The 17,613-nt window shown below is 41.8% G+C and overlaps 1 protein-coding gene across 3 annotated transcripts in view; it reads right to left on the bottom strand.

The window, feature by feature from the left end:
* Nucleotides 1-17,613, bottom strand: part of ZC3H12B (zinc finger CCCH-type containing 12B) — a 468,637-nt gene that overhangs the window by 18,376 nt on the left and 432,648 nt on the right. The gene's annotated exons all lie outside the window — the stretch shown is intronic.

The following is a 17,613-nucleotide window of genomic DNA, read 5'->3' as shown; positions in this document are numbered from 1 at the left end:
GGTGTGAGTCCTGGATGCTCCACTTCTGATCCAGCTCTCTGCTATGGCCTGGGAAAGCAGTAGAAGATGGCCCAAGTCCTTGGGCCCCTGCACCTGTGTGGGAGACCCGGAAAAAATTCCTGGCTCCTGGCTTCAGATCAGTGCTGCTCTGGCTACTGTGGTCATTTGGGGGAGTGAACCAGTGGATGGAAGACCTCTCTCTCTCGCTCTCTCTCTCTCTGTAACTCTATATTTCAAATAAATAAAATAAATCTTAAGAAAAGTCAGGATCTTCATTTACTAGGGAGACTAGAAAACAGAAAACCATAAAAACTGCTTTGAGACAAGTGAAGTAGGCTGTAAGGGTAAGTGAGAGGTGTGTCCCAGATATGGAAGGGGGTGTCTGCACACTCCTAAGTGTATCTGAAATGTCTGATTTATTTTAATGAGTAAACAAAAGAAGAAAATAATAGAAATGCATCATAGAAAATACATAAAAAATCAGGCTGTGTTAAAGAGAATACTAATCATCGGAGAGAATTTGGGACAATTTACTTCCTTTCTCTCTTTCTTTCTTTGCAGTGTTATTTTTTCCCAGAAACCTTTTATTTTAAAGAATACAAACTTCATGCATTTCATAAATCTTTTTTCTTTCTTTCTTTTTTTTTGACAGGCAGAGTGGACAGTGAGAGAGAGAGAGAGAAAGGTCTTCCTTTGCCATTGGTTCACCCTCCAATGGCTGCCGCGGCCGGCGCACCACGCTGATCCGATGGCAGGAGCCAGGTACTTATCCTGGTCTCCCATGGGGTGCAGGGCCCAAGTACTTGGGCCATCCTCCTCTGCACTCCCTGGCCACAGCAGAGAGCTGGCCTGGAAGAGGGGCAACCAGGACAGAATCCGGCACCCCGACCGGGACTAGAACCCGGTGTGCCGGCGCCTCAAGGCAGAGGATTAGCATAGTGAGCCGCGGCGCTGGTAATCTTTTTCTTTTTCAAAAAACAGTTATTTATTTATTATTTGAAAGAGTTACATGGAGGTTGGGAATATAGATCTTCCATCCATTGGTTCACTCCCCAAATGGCCATAATAGCCAGAACCAAAGACAGGAGCCAGGGGTTCCATCAGTGTCTGCCACATAGGTTGCCAGAGGCCAAAGCACTTGGGGAACCTTCTGTTGCTTTCCCAGGGCATTAGCAGGGAGCTGGATCAGAAGTGGTACAGCTGGGACTTGAACCTGTGCCCACATGAAATGATGGTGCTGCAGGCAGCAGCTTAATCCCACTGTACCACAGAGCTGGAAACATGAACACTTTCATCATGTTTATGTAGCCCTACAATAGCAAATATAATATCATGGAAAGCCACACAAATATAGGAAACTGTCATTGTAATTATTCCTGAGTTTTGTGAAAATTTCCTACTCAGTAGCCTAAAGTGAAAGAAAGACAAATGAATAACTTAACAGAAATAAACTTAGATTTACATTTCAAAGCTCTAAGCAGGCAGTTTTTTAAAAAAGATTTATTTGACGGGTTAGCATTGTCACATAACAGGTTAAGGCTGCTGTCTGCAATGCTGGCATCCCACATAGCTGCAGTAGTTCAAGTCCTAGCTGCTGATTCCTATCCAGTTCCCTGCTAACGTGCCTGGGAAATAGCAGCAGATAGCCTAGGTGGACCCCTGCCACCCATGTGGAAGACCAAGATGGCCATTTGGGGAGTGAATCAGTGGATGGATGATTCTCATTTCTCTCTCTCTCTCTCTCTCCCCCTCCCATCTCTCTCTCTCTCGCTTTCTCTTTCTGCCTACATAGAGAGATAGGGAAAGAGATTTCCATCTGCTGGTTTACCCTCCAAATGGCCACAACAGCCAGGGCTGTGCCAGACCAAATTCAGGAGTCAAGAACTCCACCTGTGTCCTCCAGAGGAGGGCAAGAGGCAGGGGCCCAAGCACTTGGGCCATCATCTGCTGCCTTCCAGGTGCATTAGCAGGGAGCTGGATGGGAAGTGAAGATGCTGGGATTCAAATTGGTGCTCTTGGCTGGCGCCGTGGCTCACTTGGCTAATCCTCCTCCTGCGGCTCCGGCACCCCGAGTTCGGGGCGCCGGATTCTGTCCCAGTTGCTCCTCTTCCAGTCCAGGTCTCTGCTGTGGCCCAGGGAAGGCAGTGGAGGATGGCCCAGCTGCTTGGGCCCTGCACCTGAATGGGAGACCAGGAGGAAGCACCCGGCTCCTGGCTTTGGATTGGCGCAGCGCAGCCATTTGGGGGGTGAACCAATGGAAAAAGGAAGACCTTTCTCTCTGTCTCTCTCTCTCTCTCTCTCTCTCTCTCTCTCTCTCACTGTCTAACTCTGCCTGTCAAAAATAAGGAAAAAAAGAAAAAAAAACAAAATTGGTGCTCTTATGGGATGCTGGTATTGCAGGTGGTGGCTTAACCCACCATACCACAACATCAGACTCAAGCAGGGAAATTTTAAGATGTTGGTTGTATGTTCTGAAGCCTGTGCAAGTTTGTAGGTATCTTGTTTTTTGTGTGTGTTGGTTTTGTTTTATTTTAGAATGCAAATTTCTTGAGCCAAGATAGCAGGGATGTCTTTTCACTCAAAAGAATGGTGAATGAATGCCAGACATGATGCTAAGCCTCAGTGCAAGGAAGAAAACACAGGACCAAGCCTTTCCTCAAAGAATCCACAAACGAGTAAAAAAGTGGACTATAAGTGGCTCTAGGAAGTTCTGGAACACAATTCTTTAGAGGGTAAGCATTGCAACTAGATTTCAAGCTATAATACTTTTGAACATCAAAGGAATGTTTACTGGTAATTATGCCAAAATTACAGTATCAACTGGGGATATCCCAGGGAAACCTGGCTGTATGGGTGGTCAATCAAGTTACATGCAAATTTCCACTAACATGCAGCAGAGGAAATGTTCAATCCTGTCAATGGGGTGGGAGATATGGGTGGTGGGTAAAGAGGTAAGGAAAGGATTCAAGAAGGATTTGAAATCACTTCCTGACTCATTCATTCATTCAAAAAAAAAACATTTATTTAGTGTCAACTATGTGCCCGGCAATATGGAGATATAAAAACAGAAAGGATTCTGATATTAAGGAGCTTTAAATTATAGTGGCAGGAAATGGACAGTGACAATAATCAAATAACTATGTGATTCATAATCATAAGCCATGGCTAACTGATTAAGCGTTTACAGGTAGAGGCAGTTACCAATTGAGCCTTAGGGGAAAGAATGACTATTTGCTGGGCATGAAAGAGTTTTAAAAATTATAAATATATGAAGATTAATATGATATAGTGCCTTAGTCAACACCTCATACCTACTACTACTTGTGGGGAGTGATAAATGAAAGCATTGAGGATGCCTAAAGGAAAGTAGTCACTTTTGCCCAAAAAGGAAGGTGAGTGGGGAGAAATTTTTCAAAGATGATGTTCTAGCTACTAAGTATGACAAGTGTTGAAAAGAGGTTTTATCTTTCATTGCTATTGAATTGAAAAACAATCACCAGTGGATGCATTAAAGACTGGCATACTTTGGAAAATTACCTTAGTTAGATGAAATTATGATGCAATTTGTTTTATGAAACTAAGAGCTTTGTCACTATATAGCCACAAGTCATAGGTCCAGAGCTTGCCTGTAACCTGCTTAAGAATATGATTAAGCACATGATTGCAAATTTGTATTTAAATTTCAAAGAGCAAAGAAGCATGCAGGCAAAATCTGCCAAAAGCAACCTCAGGGTATTTCCACCAAGAAGGAAAGACCAAAGTCTTCTATTTTTTTCTCTCCCACGAATCCTTTTAGTATGAAACACAGTTCACTCATTTTGCATTTACACATAGCAATTTTCCAAGATCAGTCTTTAGGTTCTATTATAAACTCCACTTTGTCTCTTCCAAAATCTACCAAGTGACAATCCTATATGGAGAAAGAAACATCTGGGCATGTCTACTAAACCAAAACCACTGGAAATGTTAAAAAATAAAAAGCTCAATAGTCATTTTGGAAAAAGATACCCAGCAGTAGCCAAGCCAAGAGCAGAATTCTCAATTATCTGTGGATGGCTAACCCACTTGATTCCTGTGTTCTGAGAATGCATATATTTTTTAAAGATTTATTTATTTATTTGAAAGTAGAGTTAAAGAGAGGCAGCGTGAGAGAGAGACAGAGGGAGAGGTCTTCCATCATCCGTTGGTTCATTCGCCAGATGGCCACAATGGCCGGAGCTGCGCCAATCTGAAGCCAGGAGCCAGGAGCTTTCTCCAGGTCTCCCACGCAGGTGCAGGGCTTGAGCCATCTTGTACTGCTTTCCCAGGCCATAGGAGAGAGCTGGATCGGAAGTAGAGCAGCTGGGACTAGAACCGGTGCCCATAGGGGATGCCGGCACTTCAGCAGTGGCTTTATCAGCTCCACCACAGTGCAGGCCCTGGGAATGCACATAGGGACATCTATTTAGACAGCTGCCCTTCCTTCTCCCTTCTAGCAATTCTTCCATAAAAGGTTTCCTCAAAAAAAAAAAAATTAAACATATTAAAAAGTCTCTGCTGTGTGGGATTTTTGATGGAAGATAATTAAGAATTGATTGTAATTCAGTCATCATAGGAATGCTAAGCTTTTTTCTTGATTTTTTTTCCTGACTGAACTAGATCATTGTTTTTAGCATTAGCTTTTAAGAGAACAAATCCAAATCTGTATTGCCTCAAACCATCACGTTTTACTTTAAAAAATGACAGAATAAGAGTTATTCTGAAACTCCAACAGTAATAAAATATGAAAAATAATTTACATTTGCATTGCATCTTAGAGTTGTCTGAGTGCTTTCACATACATCCTCTCAATCAATAGAGCCACGTCATCACCGACACAACCCACATTTGAGCTGTTATGACTTACATAGCCCACCTCCAATTCCCTGTGTCAAGCACATCAGTTAAAGAAGTTACACAAACTCCAGGGAGAAATATAAAGTGAAGGCGTTCTTACATGCTTGGGAGGGAGACGAAGAGGTTTGAAAATGTTACTGATTCTCAAAATGAAAAAAAGGTTCACCATAAAGGCATTCTGAGAAAACCCAATGTTCAAATCTTCTCATTTTCATCCTTAGTAAATCAATCACACGCAGCAATTATATCATAAAGGAGATAAAGATTTGCTTCACTGCTTCTGCAGCTGCTAGCTACACCCACCTGTTTGTGTGCTCTTGAATGATGGTTTAGAGGTAGTAACACTCGGCAAAGAAATCTATCTAAGAAATAGCATACTGTGTGTGTGTAAAGATGGGATTTCCCTCCAGCAAGGAATACACTCTCGTTAGCCCTTATGCTTTTACATCATCTTCCAAACAAAACTGGCATTTTCTTTTATCTTCAATGCATTCTCAATATTACACATGTCACAGCAAAAACTGTCATGGCCAGAGCAAAGAACAACTAAACTTATTCAAAACTTAGGATTTCCTTTCAAAGGAGACCCAAAAGCTTTGCAGGATCAAACTTAGTTCTTTCCCCCAACTCATATATTGAATATTGAAGTTTTAGATAAAATGTTCAGAGGAAAGCAACAGTCTGTTGGCCTTCATTACCTATTCATTCTTTGAGGATTTCAAACAAAACATACAATGATTTGATTTCTCCAGGTTTTGAACTAGAGCTCATGTTCCTACTACCTTCCACTGCCACTTATCCTATTAGGGAGTACCTTTGTCCACAGTACATTTAAAATACACTGCCACACACCCACTCTGTTGCGCAAACTAATTATGATCACAATCACAATGATACATGTCACCTTAACTTACATTGAATTCAATCTCCCCCACCAAAACATTTCCTGCTCTCCACACTTCAGAAGGACATACTTACTATTTTCTTCTCTGTATATAAAGAAGGTCTGGAGAAAGATCAGTTGAAACTCGGGCCGGGAAGCTGCATTCATATGCTATAGGAGATGGTCTCTGCTAGAGTAATTGTACAGTGAATATGTGTTCTCTGGCCACAAGCGATGGCTGGCAAGCTATTATGAAAGTGGCTCCCCCAGAGAACACATCCACTTCTGTGATTCATTGGTGAAGTTTCTCCTCTCTCTCTCTCTCTCTCCCCCTCCCTTTCCCTCTTCTCCTCCCTCTCTTTTTCCATCTGTGTTACCTACCCCCACTCTACGACTCCTTTGGTCAAAAGTTGTAGGGAAATGTAGCTGTGGTATCCTATATTTACATTAAATTTGAAAAAATAGCATTATTCATGTGACTTTTATAACAATAAACATATCCTGAGCATCCCATTCAGTTTATAACACAGATCTTCCCTGTTTCTCTCCAACCCAATTGCCTTGCAAAATGAGTGGAATAAAGTACATCCTATTTCCTGTCTTCATACTCATATAATAAGATTAAAGTGGGAAAGGACATGATAATCAGGGAAATTCTGAGAGGTAGCCACAATCTTACAGCCATGATGTCATCATTTTAAGTCTGGTTAGCTCCCCAAATCTCCAAGATGAAATTTGAGATATACTGGGAGGTAAATGAGAGTAGGAGAGAATGGGAAAAACAGAAGGGTCAGAGAGGTTAGTAGACTCTGTAAGTCTTAATTCTCCCTATGTCAACCAACACATTATTTGTTTTCACTTCCCTCCTCAAATAGTTATGTCTTGCTCTTTTCAACAGCTGCTCTGTTCTATCTCACCAGCGGCTGTACTTGTGTGGCCACTAAAGTTAGTAAGAAGCACAGTTTAAAGATATTTCAGAGGCTTTTGGAGCAAGGACTGGTACTAATGCAATGTATATTATATTAAATAATATGTCAACCATGTTATGACAAGGACATTCTCCTGGCTGGCCCATGAGCCTTGAGTGCTGTTGATCCTGGAAGGTCCCATGCAGGAACAGCCAAAGCAATCTAAGCATAGTGAGAAGCCTTCTGTATCTGGAGTTAGAGTCAGGAGATCTGGGTTCAAATTGTCCCTCTTCCACTTTCTAGAACTGTGCGACTTTATGCAAGTCATGTCAACTCCAAGTCTCAGTTTCTTCACCTGGACAATGACAATTTTCTTTTCTGTCTCCTGAGAGGACCAGTGTGAGGACCAAATAAAAGTATGCATGTTAGAAGTATAAAATTGTTTAAATTTAGATGATGCTACTGTTGGCCATAGTAGAGAGTAGAATGAACCACTTAACAACAAGCAGTAACTACAGTAGTTGAATGAGAGCCAAGAGACAAGTTCTAGTCCAAACTCTACCAAGGCTAATTGTGTGATCTTGGGTAAATTATGCTCTCTCTGAGCCATGTAAAATAGGAATGATGAGGGTGCTTATTTCATAGGATTTCTGAGGATTAAATGTGAAACATGGAAACTGCCAAAACGTTTTACCAGTTGCCCATTTAGCTGTGTTCACGGCCCTAGACTTCACCATCAACTATACTGTTGGAACACGGCGTTCCTCTCTTATGACACTGCCACTAGGGGGAAATCTAAAAGCTGCCTTTTTCATGTTATAAAATCGGTACCCTGATTTGGAACTTGGAAGTTCTAATTTTTCAGTGTCTTCCTGCATACTATGTTGTCAGCACTGCTGCCAGTGTTCTAAAACAAATAAGACACAGTCCCTGTGATCTGCTCACGTACTAGTAGGAGGAGATAAACACATAAGCAAATATTTACAGAACAATGTAATGGGCTCTCATAAGTTGTTTCTACGTGCTAGCGAGATGTCAAGGAGGGTATAAGTAATTCTGATGACTGAGGAAAGAGACATGAAATTTAAACTTGCTTTAAGGGTTCATCAGGGAAAGGGGGGAGACAGGGGATGATATGCAAGGCAGAGGGAATAGCATGTGTAAAGGCACAAAGGCATGAGAGATGACGCTGGGTTTAAGATTACTGAGTAATGTTCTCAGGATTCTCTGCCTCTACTCCCACGTCTCTCCTTCCATTTGTTACAGGTCCATTGCACAAGACTGCGAGCTCCATGAATAGCGAGAACAGGCGTGTATCACTGTTTTCCCTGATCCCAACACCTAGCATACCATTATGTATGTGATAGGTTTTAATAAATATTTTATTAAATCCTTTATCCTTTTACTGCTGTCGCCTCCAGCATGCCCACAGAAGCCTGCAGCTAAATTCAGCTGATCAAAATTATACAAACCACTTGACTTTAGATCAATTACGCATAGCCCCAGCTTTTACCTGAACTGATGAACTGCGTTAAAATGATTTTGTTGTGAGGAATTTATTATCCAGGAAGGATTTCACTAAAAATCTGTCAATGATAGCTTGTTTGGAAAGCATTTTTTTTTCCACAGAAATTAAAGATGGTGAAAATCATGTATAGAGCCAGCGCCGCGGCTCACTAGGCTAATCCTCCACCTAGCGGCGCCGGCACACCGGGTTCTAGTCCCGGTCGGGGCGCCGGATTCTGTCCTGGTTGCCCCTCTTCCAGGCCAGCTCTCTGCTGTGGCCCGGGAGTGCAGTGGAGGATGGCCCAAGTGCTTGGGCCCTGCACCCCATGGGAGACCAGGAGAAGCACCTGGCTCCTGGCTCCTGCCTTTGGATCAGCGCGGTGCGCCGGTCGCAGCGCGCCGGCCATTGGAGGGTGAACCAACGGCAAAAAGGAAGACCTTTCTCTTTCTCTCTGTCTCTCTCTCTCTCACTGTCCACTCCACTCTGCCTGTAAAAAAAAAAAAGAAAAAAGAAAATAATGTATAGTAATAATTCTCCAATAGTTTATCTAATTGATTTTATGCTATAAAATATTTAGACAATTACATAATGAAATGCTAGTCATGAATGATGTAAGTGGGAATGGCAGAAAACATCTCCAGAAATTTGCTTATCATTAACGGCAATGAGAACATGGCCAAATTGTGAAAATCAACTTTTCCAGAACGCTGGTAATTGACCAAAGGATTGCAACATTACAAGGAATTTATTTATTTATTTTTTTAAAGATTTATTTATTTGAAAGACAGAGTTACAGACAGAGGGGGAGAGAGAGAGACAGGGAGGGAGGGAGAGAGAGAGAGAGAGTCTTCCATTCACTGCTTCACTCTCCAAAACATCACAATAACTGGGACTGGGCCAGGCCAAAGGCAGGACCCAGGAGACTCTTCCAGGTCTCCCACATAGGTGCAGGGACCCAAAGACTTGGGCTGTCTTCCACTGCTTTCCCAGGCCATAGCAGAGAGCTGGATAGGAAGTGCAGCAGCCAGGACTTGAACTGGTGCCCATATGTGATGCCTATGCTGCAGGCCAGGACTTTAACTTGCTGCACCACAGCGTTGGCCCCAGGAATGCTTTTAAAACAACAACAACAACAACAACAACAACAACAAATAGAGGATGGTATTGTGGCTCAGCAAGTTAAGCTGCCACCCTGATTCCAGTACCCGTATGAGCACTGGGTTGAGTCCTGGATGCTCCACTTCCAATCCAGCTCCTTGCTAATGCACCTCAGAAAGCAGCAGAAAGATGGCCCAAGTCCTTGGATCCCTGCACCCAAGTGGGAGACCCAGAAGCAGCTCCTGGCTCCTGGCGTAGGCCTGGCCCAATCCCAGCTGTTGTGGGCATTTGGGGAATGAACCTGTGAATGGAAGATCTCTTTCTCTGTCTCTCCTCTTTCTCTGTTACCCTGCTTTTCAAATAAATAAAATAAACCTTTAAAAATTGACTGAACTTGATAAGGATGGAAAATTGGTATTTCAATTTGCTCTATTATCATCTACCACCAGATTCATAGTGATGTTGGGAGTCAGTGGTTTCACAATCACAGCAGCCATGAAGGACTAGCAGTCTGGAATCAACAGAGGGGACAGAACAAGTTTAGAACTCCCTAAACGTCCCATCCTTCATAGAGTTACTGTCATCTGACCTGTCTGATAGTTCCTTGGAAAACCTGACTTGTCTTTATTTGATGTGGCTTACAGATCACTCATGATGAACAGCCTTTTCCTCATGGATATTTGACAAAGGCAATTAGAAGCAATTGTTTAAAATCACATCAGCCTAAGGTGATAATAAGAGCTGCAGCAAACAAGAAGTTGACTATAAAACTCAAATGGAAAATCTGGGAATGAGATGCCCATAAGAGGATTTGAAAAGATATCATATTTTCCTGAGAATCTAGAAGGACATGTAACTTATGCAGGACTGTGTATGGGTTCAGGGAAAGTCTGAAAAGTCCCAAATCTCTGGCCTATGGATGACCCTAAGGCTATATGCAGTCAGGAAGTGAAGCCTAAGGCAAAGTTGTCAAATGCTTTTTCATAAGGCAAAGGGAGACAGACTTATTGGATAAAACAAAGAAAGTTTAAGCTGAACCAATAGCTAAAAACTAAGCTATTCCAAGCAGAGACTTCAGTGGCCACACACAGCAACTAGTTTACTAAAAAACAAACAGGGGCTGGCGCTGTGGCGTAGAGAGTAAAGCTGTGGCCTGTAGTGCCGGCATCCCATATGGGCGCCGGTTCTAGTCCTGGCTGCCCTTCTTCCAATCCAGCTCTCTGCTGTAGCCTGGGAAAGCAGTAGAAGATTGTCCAAGTCCTTGGGCCTCTGCACCTGAATGGGAGACCCAGAAGAAGCTCCTGGCTCTTGGCTTCGGATCCACACTGCTCTGGCCATTGCGGCCAATTGAGGGTTGGACAAGCAGATGGACGACCTCTCTCTCTCTCTGCCTCTGCCTCTCTGTAACTCTGCCTTTCAAATAAATGAATAAATTCTTTAAAAGAAAAAACAAACAAAAATAACTATAAGCAAACAGAAACAAACAAAAAATAAACACTCAGGAGAGCAGGGAATTTGATTTTCAGAGTTGCCACATTTTATTATTTAAAATGTCCAGGTTCAACAAAAAATTATGAAACAGGAAAGAAACAAGAAAGCATGGCCCATGCAGAGGGAAAAAAAAAGTCAATAGAAACTGTTCCTGAGCAAATCCAGATGTCAGACCTACTTGAAAAATATTTTAAATCAGTTATTTAAAATATGCTAGAAAATTATAAGAAAACATAACAAAAAACAAAAGGAAAGCAGAGAATATTAATGGAAATCCTAGAATTGAAAAAGATAACAAATGAAAAGTTCACTGGAGTTCTCAACAGCAGACTTCAGCTAGCTGAAGAAACAGCAAACTAGAAGATGATAACTGAGATTATCCAGTGTAAGGGGCAGAAATAGAAAAGAATGAGAGAATGATTAGAGCCCAAGAGAACTATGGTATGCTATCAAATGAATCAAAACACACACGACAGGGATCTCATAAGAAGAGGAGAAAGAGAAAGGAACAGAAGTGTTGTGAGTAAATAATAGCTAAAAACTTCCAAAATTCGATGAAAAACAATTTACACATTCAAGATTAATAAAATCAAAGTCAGAGAAACTCAAAAGGATACATGTTTAGACCCATCATGTACATACTAAGTCAAAGAAAACAAAACGAAACTTTGGGCCGGCGCCGTGGCTCATTTGGTTAATCCTCCACCTGCGGCGCCGGCATCCCATATGGGCGCCAGGTTCTAGTTCCGGTTGCTCCTCTTCCAGTCCAGCTCTCTGCTGTGGCCTGGGAGGGCAGTGGAGGATGGCCCAAGTGCTTGGGCCCTGCACCCGCATGGGAGACCTGGCTTCGGATCGGCGTAGCGCTGGCCGTAGCGGCCATTTGGGGAGTGAACTAACGGAAGGAAGACCTTTCTCTGTCTCTCTCACTGTCAAATAAATTAAAAAAAAATGTTTAAAAAGAAAACAAAACAAAACTTCAGTATTAGCAAGAAAGAAATGGCTCATCACATCCAGTGAACACTTTTAGTAAGACTATAAGAATTCTATTCAGAAATCCTGGAGCCAGAAGGCAGTGGAAAGACAAATTAAAAGCATTAAGGGGGAAAAACAGTTTTCAACCAAGAATTTTAAATCTAGTAAAACTACCCTTTAAAAATGAGAAAAGGATGAGTGCTTTGTGTACCAATTAAGATGCTGCTTGTGATGCCTGCATCTCATATCAGAGTGCCTAGGTTTGAGTCTCAGCTCTTCTCCCAATTCCAGTTTTCTGTTAATGTATACCCTGGGATGCAGCAAAGTAGTTGAATCCCTGCCCTCCCATGTGAAGAACCCAGATTGAGTCTGGGGCTCCTGGTGTCAGCCTGGCCCCGTCCTGGCTGTTGTAGGCTTTTGGGGAGTGAATCAGCAGATGGGAGATATCTGTCCTCTGTCTTTCGCTCCACCTTTCAAATAAATAATAAAAATAAATTATTAAAAATGAGGAGAAATTGAAAAAATCCCCAGGTAAATAACTGAGAGAACTTATCACTAAGAAATATACCCTAAAAGAAATACTAAAAGGAATTCTTCAGGTTCAAGAAAAGGACACTAAAAATATCTTGAATCCATGTGAAGTAAGAAGGTGCACTGGTAAAGGCAACTAAATAGGTAATAAAGATTCTAGTGCACATGTATCTTTGGTATGTAACTTTTTTATCTGATTTGAAGGCAAATTGCATAAAGTAATTATTATAAAACGGGGCTGATTAGTTTACAATGTATAAAGATGTAATTTGTATGAGAAAATAGTACAAAGGAGGGGGAGGGATCAGATCTATATTAGAACAAAGTTTTTATACACTACCGTGATTAAGTTAGTATTTCTTTTTTGACAGGCAGAGTGGACAGTGAGAGAGAGAGACAGAGAGAAAGGTCTTCCTTTGCCGTTGGTTCACCCTCCAATGACTGCCACGGCCGGCGCGCTGCGGCCAGCGCACCGCGCTGATCCGAAGGCAGGAGTCAGGTGCTTATCCTGGTCTCCCATGGGGTGCAGGGCCCAAGCACTTGGGCCATCCTCTACTGCACTCCCGGGCCACAGCAGAGAGCTGGCCTGGAAGAGGGGCAACCAGGACAGAATCCGGTGCCCCGACCGGGACTAGAACCCGGTGTGCCGGCGCTGCTAGGCGGAGGATTAGCCTAGTGAGCTGTGGCGCTGGCCTAAGTTAGTATTAATACATAAAATTGGATTGTTAAGATGTCAGCTATTGTTAAGAGCAGTTGCTCCAATAGTACCCACAACTTGCACACCACCATAGCACATCATCACTCTGTGTGTGCCTGATCCCTGGACCCTGGTTCCATGGCCACTTCCATGTGTGTATACACCCCATACACTGGTACCACCTGGAGTTACAATTGCTTAGCACACACACTCCAGATCCAGAATCCATATCTATTCTTTGAGCACCTATACCTTGGTCAAGAGTGCCAATGCCCAAGTGAGAATGCCTGTACACTGAACACTGGCATCACCACTGCAGTAAGTACACCTTCACTCCAGGTTCTAGAGCTACGGTCACTCTGTGCATGACTGAATTCTAGATCCTGGCTTATAGGCCTGTAGCCACTCTGCATTTGCTCAAAGATCAGACACCAGAGCCACCATGACCACGAGCATGTTCACATACCAGATCCAGTGCCAAGAAGGATCCCCTCATCCATGACTTACACCTGAGGGGCAGAGAGAGAGCAAGAGGAAGTTGGCATTGTGGTGCAACAGGTTAAGCTGCCGCTGGTGAAGCTGGATCCCATATCAGATTCCAATCCGTTCTACTTCCTGTCTAGCTCCCTGCTAATGTACCTGGGAAGGCAGCAGAAGACATCCTAACAAATTGGGCCCCTGTTACCCATGTGTGAGACCTGGAAGAAGCTCCTGGCTCCTGGCTTCAGATCGGCCCAGCTCCAGCCATTGCAACCATTTGGGGAATGAACCAGCAGATGGAAGATCTCTCTCTCTCTCTCTCTCTCTCCCTCCCTCCCTCCCTCCTTCCCTTCCTGTCACTCTGCCTTTGAAATTAATAAAAGAAATATTTTTAAAGACTTATTTATTTATTTGAAAGTCAGAGTTACAGAGAGAGAAAGAGAGAGAGAGAGAGAGAGAGAGAGAGAGGTCTTCCATCCACTGGTTTACTCCCCAATTGGCTGCAACAGCCGGAGCTGCACCCATCCGAAGCCAGGAGCCTGGAGCTTCTTCCGGGTCTCCCACATGGGTGCAGGGGCCCAAGGACCTGGGCCATCCTCTACTGCTTTCCCAGGCCATAGCAGAGAGCTGGATTGGAAGTGAAACAGCCTGGTCTTGAACCAGCACCCATATGGGATGCAGGCACTGCAGGCGGTGGCTTTACCCACTACGCCACAGCACTGGCCCCAGTAAAAGAAATCTTTTTAAAAAGAGAGAGCAGGAAAACCCCAACAATCTTCACCACTGGGGACCTTTCATTGATGCTGACCTCAGCAGACAGAGCTGCATGGAGACTACTGCTGTACTCTTAGTCCATTTTTTGCTCTAATATAGTACCAGATATTGGGTAATTCATAAAGAAAAAGAGATTTATTTTGGCTCTTGGTTCTGGAAGCTTGGAAGTTCATGATTAGGCAGGCACATTAGGTGAAAACCTTATGCTGTTTCAACTCAGAGAGCAGAAGAGCAAGCAAAAAGAGAGAATATGATAGAAACCTCCGCTTTATAACAACTCTTATGTAACCACTCTGGCACCAGGAGACTGAGATTTCACATGAGAAAAGCAATAATCCGTTCATGAGACTTCCACTCCCAAGACCCAAATGCTACTTTTTAAAATTTTAAATTTTTTAAAATATTTATTTATTTTACTTGAAAATCACAGTTATACACACACACACACACACACACACACAGAGGTCGTCCATCCGCTGTTTCACTCCCCAGATGGCCGCAACGGCCGGAGCTGCGCCAATCCGAAGCCAGGAGCCAGGAGCTTCTTCCAGCTCTCCCACATGGGTGCAGGCCATAGTAAAGAGCTGGATCGGAAGTAGAGCAGCCGGGGCTCGAACTGGAGCCCATATGGGATGCCGGCACTGCAGGAGGTGTCTACCCACTGCGCCACAGATGCAGATGCAGTATTATGGGACTTCTGAGCCTGCATAATCACATGAGACAATTTTCATAATAAATTCCCCTTTTCTATATCTATGTGTTTATCCTATTGATTCGGTTTCTGGAGAATCCTGACTAACACAACTCATAAAATTATCAGTTTGTTTTTCAACCGTTATTGACTGGCAAGTTTAAAATGACGTTTTCAAAGTACTGAAACACCCCCCTCCATCCACCAAGATATCTATTTCCATCAAAACTGTGCTTAAAAATGAAGGAGAAATAAAGGCCTTCCCAGAAAAACAAAAGCTGAGGGTTCATCATCACTAGATTTGACTTACAAGAATTTCTAAAGGTAGTATTTCAATTTGAAATGAAAGGACACTAGATAGCAAGACAAATGCGTATAAAAATTGTAAAGCTGCCAAGGTAAATATATAGACAAATATTGAATCCTATAATATTGTAATGATAGAGAACATACGTTTAATTTAGGCATATGCTTTTCGAAGATAAAATAATAAAAATAACTATACCTATAAAAAGTATATTCAAGGACACGAAATATTTAAAGAATGCAAATTGTGACACGGATACAATAAAGTAGTTGGTGTAAAGAGTAGACATATTGTATGCAATAGAAATACAGCAATAATCAGTTTAAAGGGCCAGTGCTGTGGTGCGGTGGGTTATGCTGCTGCCTGCAACACCAACATCCCCTATGAGCCCCAGTCCAAGTCCTGGCTGTTCCACCTCTGATCTGGCTTCCTATTAATGTGCCTGGTAAAGCAGCAGAAGATTGGTCTGAGTGCTTGGGCCTTTGTCACCCACATGGGAGACCTGGATGGAGTTCTAGCTCCTTGTTTTGATTTGGCCCAGTCCTAGCTATTGTGGCCATTTGGAGATTGAACCAGTGGATGGAAGATTCATTCTCTCTCTCTCTCTCTCCGCTCCCTCTCCCTCTGTAATTCTGCCCTTCAAATAAATAAACAAATCTTTAAAAATAATCCGTTTAAAATATATTGTTATAAGACATTTTATGTATTTGCCCTGGTAACTACAAGAAAATACAAACAAAAGATGCATCAAAGAAAGCAATCAAAGCATATATCTTAGTCAGTTCAGGCTAGAATACCATGGACTTGGTGGCTTAAGCAACAAAAATTTATTTCTCACATTTCTGCAGGCAAAGTCCAAGATTAAGGTGCAAGTAGACACAGTATCTGGTAAAAGCACTCTTTCTGGATTGAAGATGGCCATCTTGTCATTATACTTTCACATGGTCAGAAGAAAAATCACTTCCTTTGTGTTTTTTCCTTATAAGGGCACAAATCTCATATATGAGGATTTTACTCTCAAAATCAATTACTTCCTCAAAGTTCCACCTCCTAATACCATCACATTGGAGGTTAAGATTTCAACATATGAACTTTGGGATGACACCACTATTCAGCCCATAACTGTGTGTCACTACAAAAAAAAAAATAATGAAATGCAAAGGTCAATGTTCCTAGTGGACATAGGTGCAAAAACCATCAACATACTATCACCAAATTTAATAAATTGGCATATTAAAAGGAGCATATATCATGTCCAAATAGGATTTACCTCTAGAATGAAAGAATTGTACAACATATACAAATCAGTCAATGTGACACATCACATTAACAAAATGAAGGATAACATACCATATGACTATCTCAGTAGATGTAGGAATGTCATTTGATGAAATGAAACACACTTACATGATAAAAAGTGTCAACAAATTTGGGAAACAAAAACTTATCTTAACACAATAAAGGTCATATATGAAAAGCCTAGGCTAACATCACACTTAATTTTAAAAGTTGGAAGAATTTTCTTCTAAGATATGAATGAAGGCAAGGACACCTGCTCTCACCACTTCTATGCAACATAGCACTGGAAGTCTTAGTGAGAGCAATTAAGCAAGAAAATGATATAAAAATCATCCAAATTGCAAAAGAAGTAAAATGATCGCTGTTTGCAGATGACATGATCTTACATGTAACTGTATTGCTATAACTGATATGTAACTGTAAAAACACCACAAAATATTTAGGTACTAAAAATATTTCAATAAAGTTTTAGGATAAAAAAATCAACTCACAAAATTTAGTTCCATTATAAAATGACACTGAATTGTCTGAAAAGGAAATTCAGAAAATAATCTCATTTATAATAGCACCAAAAAGAAAAACTTGAGTAGGAGTAAATTTAAAGAGATGACAGATTTATACATTAAAAATAAAACACTGATAAAAGTAATTAAAGCAGATACAAATAAATGGAAAGGCATTCCATGTATATGAATTAGAAGAATCAATATTGTTAAAATGTCCATACTACTCAAAAGATGTACAGTGTCAATGCAATCTCTATCAAAATCCCGATGACATACTTTATGGAAATAGGAAAAGCATTTCTAAAACTCACATGACATCATAAAAGACCCCAAATAGCCAAGGCTATTTTGAGAAAAAGAAAAAAAGCTAAAAGGCATCACAATTCCTTCTTTCAAATTCTTCCAAAAGCTACAGTGATCAAAACAATATGGTATTGGTATACATACAAATCGATGGAATATAATAGGGAAATTAGACATAAATTCACACATATATGGTCAAGTGATCTTTGACAAGGATGCCAAGAATGCACAGTAAAGGGGCCGGCGCCATGGCTCACTTGGTTAATCCTCCACCTGTGGCGCCGGCATCCC

Source organism: Oryctolagus cuniculus, chromosome X (genome assembly GCF_964237555.1).
Source record: "Oryctolagus cuniculus chromosome X, mOryCun1.1, whole genome shotgun sequence".
Lineage (NCBI taxonomy): Eukaryota > Metazoa > Chordata > Mammalia > Lagomorpha > Leporidae > Oryctolagus > Oryctolagus cuniculus.
The sequence above is the reverse complement of the archived record's forward strand: the minus strand, read 5'-3'. Positions and strand labels throughout refer to the sequence as shown.